This window comes from Coffea arabica, chromosome 1e (assembly GCF_036785885.1).
Source record: "Coffea arabica cultivar ET-39 chromosome 1e, Coffea Arabica ET-39 HiFi, whole genome shotgun sequence".
NCBI lineage: Eukaryota > Viridiplantae > Streptophyta > Magnoliopsida > Gentianales > Rubiaceae > Coffea > Coffea arabica.
Genome location: NC_092311.1, coordinates 11,931,193 through 11,941,780, shown reverse-complemented (window position 1 = coordinate 11,941,780; position 10,588 = coordinate 11,931,193).

Here is a 10,588-nt window from a genome sequence, read left to right as displayed (position 1 = left end):
CGGTCAACCCGATGAACCAACCATGAAACCGAGCCGGGTTCTTCATAGGATCGTTTCTGCATTCAAATCGTTGACTTTTCAATCGGTCAATCCGGTGAACTGACCGGTTTTACGAGGAACCCAGCCTACATGGAAAAATTTTGTAAAGATGTGTGGATGGAAATTGGAACACCCAACCTCAAGCATATGAATTGAATACAATTCCACTGGACCAACCACCCACTTGTTTGCTATTCTGTCATTCTTATATCATATAGTAGACTTTTATTCTTATTTTGTTTCTCCAAAAGAAAATTTATTTAGACTTTTTGAATAGTAACATTTTATTATTCCCCAAACTCTATAAATTATGAAATTGACTTAAAAAATAACATATTACGCAATTCCTTTTAAAGGAAAATATCTAAACTTTTGCACTTAAAATTCATAAATAAACTAGATAATTACACTTAGATAAAATTTTATACTTGAAATTTGGTAGATTACTAATTAAATTTAGGTTGTTAATTCTTATAAGAATCAATGATTCTATAATAAATTAGACTAATTGAATATTTATTATGGCATAAAAATTATGAGACATAATATTTAAATATATTTAGTGACCCACCGGTTAGACCACTTACCCACTAGTTGAACCAGTAACCCGTTGATCCACCTCTTTCACTGAGTTCCTCCCCGGGCCGGGTTTAATAACTATGGCATAAATACACCAAAAACCCCAATTAGAGTTGGGGTAGGCGTAGGGGAGGATACCATTGCCCGATCTCTTGTCCCTTCTCCTATATCATTTTATATATATTGTACGGCTTCTCATTTAATTCATTCAAGTTCATTAGATTCCTTTCTACATATGAGGATCCCCCTTCTTTCATTTCACTCCACTCCGCAGAATAGAATAGGTTTAATTTCAGAAACTTCCCCTGAGGTTTCTTATAGTATCACTTAGCTTCTTTAAGGTTTTTAAAATTTCACTTACCTTTCCTATCAGCTTAACAAGACTAAATATTCCCATCAAAGGTCACAAATTAACAACATTATCCTTTCTCTTAATAATTATTTAACCAAAAAATAAAATAAAATTTTAAACCAAAATATATAGATTAAAAAAACAAATTGATATCTAATAATGGTCCATATTTCTCTATATCGAGCTTGTGATGGGATTTTGATAAGTAACTAACACTTTGAAAAAATTCATGGACAGTTATAAGGAAGTCAAGAAATTTTTTTAGGAAATATATTTTAATACATGATGTAGTATGAGTTGTACTGAAAATTAAAATAATCTTTTCATATGTGTGAATTTTTTAAGAAGAAAATTTTTTGTTTTCTTCTAATAAAACAAAAATAAATAGTTCAAGTTAAGAAATTTACACCGTACAAAAATTTAACCTTATTTGATTTTTTATTGTTGGTGTAAACTGTAGACACCAAAAATTTTGTGTCATTTATTCCTATTTCATTTTTTATCTATTCATTTAATTTAATTTTTATTTCTTACTTTTTCTAAAGAAAATCATCTCAAATTCATTTTTTAGAAAATTAGAAAGAAAATAAAAGAAAAAATTAAAATTAGATTTTGTAAAAAAAAAAAAAAAAAATCCCTTCACGCACGTGCGCTATTCTTCTTCATCATCGTACAAGCCAGATGCAGGAAACCAGAATTGCAGCCGGCATGTCAAGGCATTTTCCGTGCAATTTCTGCTCCATTTTCTTTCCCTCAAAGCCCCCAGTACAAGGCCAACTCGCATTGATCTGAATCACCAAGAAAAGATATAGAAAAACAAGCCATCTAATGGCTCTAAATTGCCCAGCTAACCTGGGTTTCATCCTCACCTTTGAGGTGAGGGTTTAGAAGCCTTGGTTTTGTATAAAATTCCATCAAAACGCAACATTAGGGTAAGAAAAAGGAGGGGAGGTGGAGGAAAAAGAGAGAAAACAGAGGGAAAAAGAAGAAGAAAAAAGAGCAGAAAAATTTTGTGAAAAACCTTGAGCCAGGGTTGAGTATCCTGCCTCCTTCGTGAGCAAAATCCGACCTTAATTTCAATCCTTTGGGTGATTTTTTTTTGTTTCTTCACCATCAAGCTAAACTTGGTGACATCCTCAATGAAAGTACGATGACTATAGAAACTGAAAATTTAGACGCTCAATCAAAATCTTCAATAACAATAGTTAAGAATGAGGAGCAGCATAAGAAGTATACATGCATGCCACAGACCATAAAGGAAAAATTTTAAAGAAGTACAGAAAGGCCTAAGCTAGCAAAAAAGTTCAGCAAAAGAAAGGTTTTACAAATTACCAATCTCCATTTGGCAAAGCAATGGCCACTTATATAATAAAACGCAAGAATTACCTGCCCAGGTAGAACAAGAGATTGTTGGAGAATCAAACTTTAGTACCTCAGCATCAAGAGCTTGAAGGTGAAGTTGCACTTAATATTTCTCCTCTTTAACTTTGTTCTATATAGTAATCCATATTTAAATGTCGTGAAAGATTAAGATTCTGAATTAGAGTTGGTATTAGATTCTTGTCTGGGTTGTGGGTCTTTAGATTGCAATAATATAAAGGTGTAAGTTTTGTTAAAGATGCAAATGATTGTTCTTTATGTTTTTTTGTGAGATCTACTTTAGTTGTGTGCTTCTTTCTGTCTAAAATGTTGTGCAATGGATTTAGTGGATATGTTTGTGTCGCGCCCCATTTTTTATAAGAAAAATAAATGGTTTAAAAAAGTGATTTTTTTATTTGAAAAATGGTTTTTGATTTTCAAAGAAAATGAAGAAACACATGGGTCTAGATGGGACTTGAAAATGCGACGATTTGACCCAAAATAATAGTTTAAAAAGGGTTTTCGAATAAAAAAATCGGAGTCGCCACTTGGTATAGAGTTAAGGTGTACCAAGTCACCTAAAAATGAATTTTTAAAGAAAAATAGAAAAAAACCCCTTTTAAACGACTCCAAATCTACGTGAATCAAAGAAAAAGGTTCGGAAGTCACATTTGACGAAGGGGAAGGCAAGGATAAAAAATCAAGGCACCCCTTCGACCTAGCCAAGGCTAGTTGCGTGATTTAGTCAAGGATTTTCTTGTTTTAACCAAAGAATTTACCACATTTGGATGTACTATATGAATGCAAACCCTAGACCTAGGGGGACATCGGGGGGCAAAATTTCTCTTCAAAGCTTGAATGGTGCCAATCACATTAATTGTGACGCCCAATAGTGACTCTTTGGAGAGGTCACGAATAATGCAAAAATATGAGACTCTAAGAAAAGGAAGAGTATAAAATAATTATAGAAATATACATGTCTTAGAGGAATGCATCACATCGGGTACGGGGGACTAATGTTCGTGACTCAATTTTCCCTTTTAATAGAGGGAATACGAGCGTGTTAAAGCTAAAAAAGCCAAACTCGTCCATATCCCATATCCAAGGGGCTTCCCTATCTAATCAAGCAAATGATCTAACCTAATTCTAATGCTTAGATGAAATGCAAGTCTAATGTCATGTTTCATACCAAGGGACAAGTAATATACGCATAAGGGAAAATATGGGGGACGGGGTATACATATATAAGGAAAGTGTCATGCGACATGGTGAAAAAGGCCCTAGAAAATAAAGATATGCATGAGATGAAGGCATGCGAATGTACTAGCGAGGGACGGTCCTATTGGATCTAGCATTGGACTAGTCCTTCACTAGCGCTCCCTCACAAGCATTGGACTTGTAAGAGCTCGATGGGAAGACCATGACTAGCGTTGGACTAGCCACGGTTTCGTGCATTTTGCGTCCATCATACATACATAAGTAAATGTGCATAATTAAAGCGAGTAGACATGTGAGCACGTAATTCACATAACACATAACACATAAGCATGCATATCTAGATGCCAAACCCTAAGAAAGCGATTAAACACATAGCACCTAAGCATGCAAAACACATAAGGCAATTAAGACCCTAACTATTACATTTTTAGAGGGGAAGGCCTACTACAATCTAAAAGGGGAAATGGAATGAAATAAATAGTTAAAATAAATCTAACTATTACAATTGTGGCATTCAAGTGCCTTCCCAAATGATCAAAAATTGAACTAAAACTAAAGCGAAATTAAAGAACTAAAGAGATAAATAAAGTGAAAATGAAATGAAACACTTAAAGTCATGCAATTGCACACATAAGGCACATATATGCACATAGGCCAAATAAAGTCAAAAATAAAGGGTAAGGTGTACCTCTCTTGAGTCGGGGCTCTAATGGAGTGAAATTACTTATTTACCCTCCAAAAACAAAGAAAAGGTCAAGGCACCAATTTAATTTGAGAAAATTAAAGAAAATATGCAAACACAAACTCACTTGATCATAAAGCCCTTAAAATCATGAATTAAGTGCAATTTAAACAAAGCATGGTAGTTAATTGAAGCAAACAAGCAACGAAAAGTTGTAAAATTAAAGCTGCCAAGGACCAAATTGAGGAAATTATTCAATTGGTTGGGTCATAGTGGAACAAGGGGAGACCTGGGGGGCCAAAGTGCAATTTTTCGAAAGTTTTTCATGCAGGTTCATGCAAGACAACGAAGAGAATGCTTCTGCAATTTCCAGCTAAACATCTCTGCTGCAATTCACATTTGCAAACTTTCCGCAGCTTTCTAACAAGATTCAAACTTAAAACAACAAGACCACCTTCTAATCCTCTCACTTGGCAATATAAACTTCAGATTCAAACACAAAAAGTCGGACAAAAGAGCATGTAAACATTTACATAACCTTCTGCAACTTTTCTTTGCTCACTATGGTAGCTTATCAAATTACATGTTCAAACCGCAAGTTAGCTATTTTAGTCAAACCCAACTTGAATCAAACAACAAAATTTCCTACGTATCCTTCTAGCATGAATTGCCCAGCAACTAACATCAAGAGAGTGAATTAAACTACCCTATTTCAGCCCCCCAAGACAAGAATGTGCAAAGCAGGGGAGGACACAAGCAGCGGAAAAAAACTGTCTGCAACTTCTAATGCCTTGAGAATTCTCGCAAATTTTAGCTATGTTATCACTCTGATTTGTTGCACAATCAATACAAGAACATCCATACAACCATGGCATGCCATTTTAATAAGAAACAAACCTTCTAGCAAGAACATCAACTACCTCGAATCTGGTAAACAAAATTTCTAGGACAAAACATGCAAATCAGAATCGAAGCTTTCTTCTTCTGACTCAAAACCTTCGTTTGAACATGTCACCAAATAACTAATGGGCGTAACAAAAATCACGGATTCTCGGCTCAATTGACGCTATAACCAGCCCCCAGATTGTCAGAAAACCCGAGAAATTCAGTCCAATCGACCCATAAAACACGCATATTCAAAATCATGAACAAATAACAGAAAATTCGCAACAAAACATAGTCACGGCAGCCTGTTTCGAGAGCTTGTTCAGAACTGAAATTTTAAAGAAATAATGGACAACTTACAGTGCTCCTGCTTGAGCAGCGGAGGTTCCGGCTAGATGGTCTCGGGGGTGGCAGCAAGGAGGAAGGCGGTGGCGATGCTGCTGCTGCTACCATTTCTTGCTTAGTCTTTTGTTATCTCCAGCCCGTCAATCCCAGGATTTTCCTCTGCTCTTCTCGTTTACTCACTAGAAACCCTCTTGCTCAGCCCACTCCCCTCTCGGCTCTCTCTGCTGCCCGAAAAACCCCCAACTCTCTGTTTTCTCTCTTCTGGTTTTTCCTCCGCTGCCTTGTCCTTAGCTTTTTCTCTCTTGCCGTCATCCCTTACTTTCTTTTGCTCCTATCCGCTGCTCCTCCATTCATCCCTCAGACTCCCTGCTACCCAGATTCTCCCCTACTCTGCCGAAGCTCTCTCATTCCTCCTTTCTCCACCCCAAAACCCTTTTTCCTCTCGTCTTGTTCTCTTTGTTTCTTTCCGTCGATGAAGGTATGCGGCTGATGACAGCTCGATGAAGACTATGACAGCATCCTCCCTCGGCCTTATCTCTGTCTCGGGCTTCAAGCTCTCTCTCCCTCTCTCTCAGCCCTCAAGCTCTCGCTCACTCTCAAAACCTCCCTTTCTCACAACCGACCTCCCCTTCAAATCTCCCAGAACTCTCTCTCTTTATATCCCCTAAACCCTGATCTTCACGGCTCCTGGTAAATCTCATTTCACCTCCTTTTTATGGCCATCCAATCGCTCTTCATTCCGGATGAGAGCCAGGTAGGATGAAGTCAAGGTAATCCAAGGGTAAAGGAAACACAATGGAAACAACGGCGGAAAATGAAATGGGCTAAGCTGTATTTTTTCTGCAATTTTTCCGTGCGTTTTTCTTCTTAAATTGTAACATGAAGAAAGGGCTAGAATCCTATGCTTCTCATGGTCCGTGAGCTTGTCCTTTTTTCTTTTTCCTTTTTAACACGTAATGAAATAATTTTAACACGATAAAAGAAACGCTACAAAAATTGAATTTAAAAGAAAAATAAACATATTTTTGTGAACAATTTTCTCTCTTCTTTTTTCGATAAATCCTAACACTAGAAAGTCTTAAAATAAAATTAAACGACTAAATGAGCAAAAAATAATAATAATAAGTAATAATAATAATAATCTAAAATGCTACAAAAATGCTAAAAAAGAATGCCTAGAACAAAAATCATGGGATTAATAAATAAATAAAATAATTATCAATAAATAAGATAAATAAGTTAAAAATTTGGTGTCTATAGTTTGATCTTTCCTCAGTTTTTGGTAATGGTCTTTTTTTTTGAGTTTCAAAAGATTATCTTTGATTGTTTTCTATCATATTTAACAAAAGTTGTTTTAGCCTTTTTGTTTTTTGGTGGTATTGCTGAATAGGCTTTGTTTCTCTATAAATATTATCATAGAAAATCTTTTTGTCTTGGATGTTATTGTAATATTGGATCAACTATATCGTCATTTCTTTGTTTAGGTTTTGATGTTTCTGTTATGTTCTTTTGATGATTTGGACAGTATTTGATTACATTCAATTGTGATGCGTTTACATTAATTAGGTGAAGTTATTACCTTTATGAGTTTCTTGAAATTATCTTGGTTGAACCAAATGTGCAAGAAATGACATGACTTTTGTGTTTTCTTAAATATTGGGCCTATTTTGCAAAGGAGTTTTTGGCTAAGTTTGTTGCCTACCAGTTTTTTAATAACTTTAGCTATAGTAATTTCAAAAAATTTCTCAAAATTTTTAAACTGCACACTTTAAAATACCCAAAACATTCAAAATAATTTCCCTTCCTCATTTCTTCTTCCACCCAACCCATCACCACCTCTTGCGCTAGCCAAGACCGGTTCCGGTGCCAGCAACCTCTTTTTTTTTTCTTTTTCTTCTCCTTCTCCCTTTCCTTCTTCCCTCCCTCCTCTCTCCCTCTCTCCCTCCCCAGCCACGCTCCCTCACCCTCATAGCGGTACTATCTAGTCACGCAACCAGATCCGACAGTAGGGGCGAGGGAGGGGAAAGGGAAGGAGAAGAAAAGGCAAAATTTTTTTTTTGTTTCTATTGCTGCTTCTGACGGGGAGGGAGAGTGGTGGGGGAGGGGGAAAGAGAGAAGAAGGGGAGAGAGGAAAAGGCAAAAAACAAATTTTTTGGTTTCTACTGGTGCTGTTGCTGCTTCCAACAGGGAGGGTGAGTGGCAGCCACCCTCCCCCACCCTCCTAGCGGTATTATCTGGTTACGTAACCAGATCCGGCAGTAGAGGCGAGGGGGGGAAAGGGAAGGAGAGGGGGGAAAGAGGAAAAGGCAAAAAAATATTTTTTTGTTTCTATTGCTGCTTCTGACAGGGAGGGAGAGTGATGGGGGAGGGGGAAAGGGAGAAGAAGGGGAGAGAGGAAAAGGCAAAAATTTTTTTTTTCTGGTTTCTACTGTGGTGCTGTCGCGCCCCACTTTTTGAGTGTGTGAAAGTAGTGTGTGGGATATGTATGTGAACGTGTGTGAAAATGAAAATAAAAGGCCGTGGGATTGTGAAATGCGACGGTTTGGCCAAACAATAGTTCAAAAAGGGTTTTTGAATGGAAAATGGAGTCGCCACTTGGTATAGAGTTAGGGTGTACCAAGTCACCCAAAAAGTGATTTTTTTTGGAAAGAAAAGTAAACAAACCCTTTTTAAAGAACTTTTAGGTCTACGTAACCAAAGAAAGGGATCGGGGGTCACATTTGATAAGGGAGAAGGCAAAGGCAATACCTAAGGCACTCCCTTACCCTAGCCAAAGCTAGTTGCATGACTTAGCCCTTCTTTTCTTAATTCTTCTACCCAAAATATGTGTTGCATGTTGGATGTGACTAATGGATATGAAAAAAAGAAAAATGCAATCCTAAATCTAAAATGTCTCTTATGAGGCTTTTTGGTCCCAATCACATGAATTGTGATGGCCAGTAAGAAAAGCCCTCATAGAGGTCACGAATAATGCAAATGAAGACCCAAATATAAGTGCAAGTGTGCAAATGTAAGAAAGATGCAATGTGTGCAAATGTAAGAAAGGTGCAATGTGTGCAATTGTAAGAAAAGTGCGATGTATGCAAATGTAAGAAAAGTGCCATGTATGCAAATGTAAGAAAGATGCAATGTATGCAAATGTAAGAAAAGTGCATGTGTGCCAATTGAGAAAATGAAGGTGTTTGTGTGCAAGTGGATGAAAATACGGTATAAATAGTAGTAAATGCATATAAGTGCAATTGGGTGCAATTTGTGAGGTAGAAAATAAATAAGTGATAGGGAAAGAAGAGAAGTGTGTGAACATGGCATGTGGAGTGAGAAAAATATAAGTAGTGAGAAAATGTAGATAAAAATGAAAAAGTGATATGGTAAAATGGAGGTGCATGAACCTAGAGGAATGCATCAAGTCGGGCACGGGAATGACTTCTAACTTCATGATTTTAATTTTCCCTTTGATTAGAAGGAAGAACTAGCGTGCTAAGGCTATTTTGTAGCCACACTCGCTCGTTTCCCTTACCGAAAGGGGACTCTCAAGCAAATGTACCCTATAACTAGCATGAGGATGCAAAAAAGCCTAAAATGAAAGGGAAAGGGTTGGAGGAGCATGCCAAATGCTAGAAAACTAAGAAAAATGTATGAAATGTAGTGAAACATGCAAGTACGTACTAACGAGAGGGGACGGCCTATTGGGTCTAGCATTGGACTAGACCTTTTTCTAAAATTCTCTCACAAGCATTGGACTTGCGAGAGCTCGAGGGGAAGGCCATGACTAGTATTGGACTAGCCACGGTGGCGTGCATTCATCCACGTAATCAGATACAATACTAAAGCAAATAGACATGCAAAACACATAGTTTCACATAGCACGTAACACATAAGCATGCTTGTCTAGATGCAAAAGCCCTATGAAAGCGGTAACAGATAGCACATAAGCATGCAAAACACCCAAAGAAAAACAAATAAAACCTAACTATTACATTTGGAGGGGGAAGCCTACTACAATCTAAAAGGGGAAATAAGAAGGAATAAAACGATTAAATCCCTAACTATTACAATTTTGGCATTCGAGTGCCTCCTAAATAATCAAAATGAACTAAAATAAATATACGAAATTAAGACAAGTAAAGCGAGTAAATAAATAAATAAAATGAAAACATTCACAAAAGACATGCAATTAACACATAAATCACATAAGTACACATAGGGTCGAATAAAGTAAAATAGGGGATAGGGTGTACCTCCCTTGAGTTGGCCCTAATGGTGTGAAATTACTTTTACCCTCCAAAATAAAAGAAAGGGTCAAGGCATCGTTTTAATTGACAAATGATCATGAAATTGAGATAAAAATGAATCGTGAAATTAAATCCATTAAATCATATAAACAACCCACATTCAAGAAGTCAGAAGAATAAAAGACTTGATTGCAAACATTAACAAAATTTTGGGGTCAAAATTAAAGAAAGATAAAGTTTAGGGACCTATTTGCAATTAATCTTAGGGACCCATTTGAAAGCATTGAGAGTTTGTAGGGCCATAGTAAAATTAAAGAAAAGTACAAGGACTGATATGCAAATATCGTTCTCTGGTTTCTTAGTGGATCAGGCCATTGGGTCAGTTTATGTATTCGTTTGGGCCAAAAACCATCCCAGCCCAACCGAAGGCCAAAACAAAAAGGAATGGGCCAGAGAAGCAAATTTTGAAAGTCATTCATACAAAGCACATTTTTACAATTTGTTCATGCAAGGCTACGGTGGGAATTTCTGCAATCAAAAACACACACGCTACTACTTCACCTTCATTTCAAATGAGGATTCCAGACAAACTTTGATCAAGAACTTTTCATCTAGACTTCAAAACTCAAATTAAGCAATAACACACACATACACCACATCCAAACAAGCAGGACTTAAAAGGAACTTGCGCAAGTTTTTAAGAAATTTTCATGCACATAACTTCATGACGTCTGATGTAGCAGTATGCAAACCAATTATGGTTCAAATATCAAACACTTCCCGCAACAAACAAATCAAACTCTTCGAATAATCCAAAACATTCAACAAGCAAAAATGAAGTTTGCTGCAACCTTCTTCCTTATTCCGTCGGGTAGATTAAATACAAGACCCAAGCAA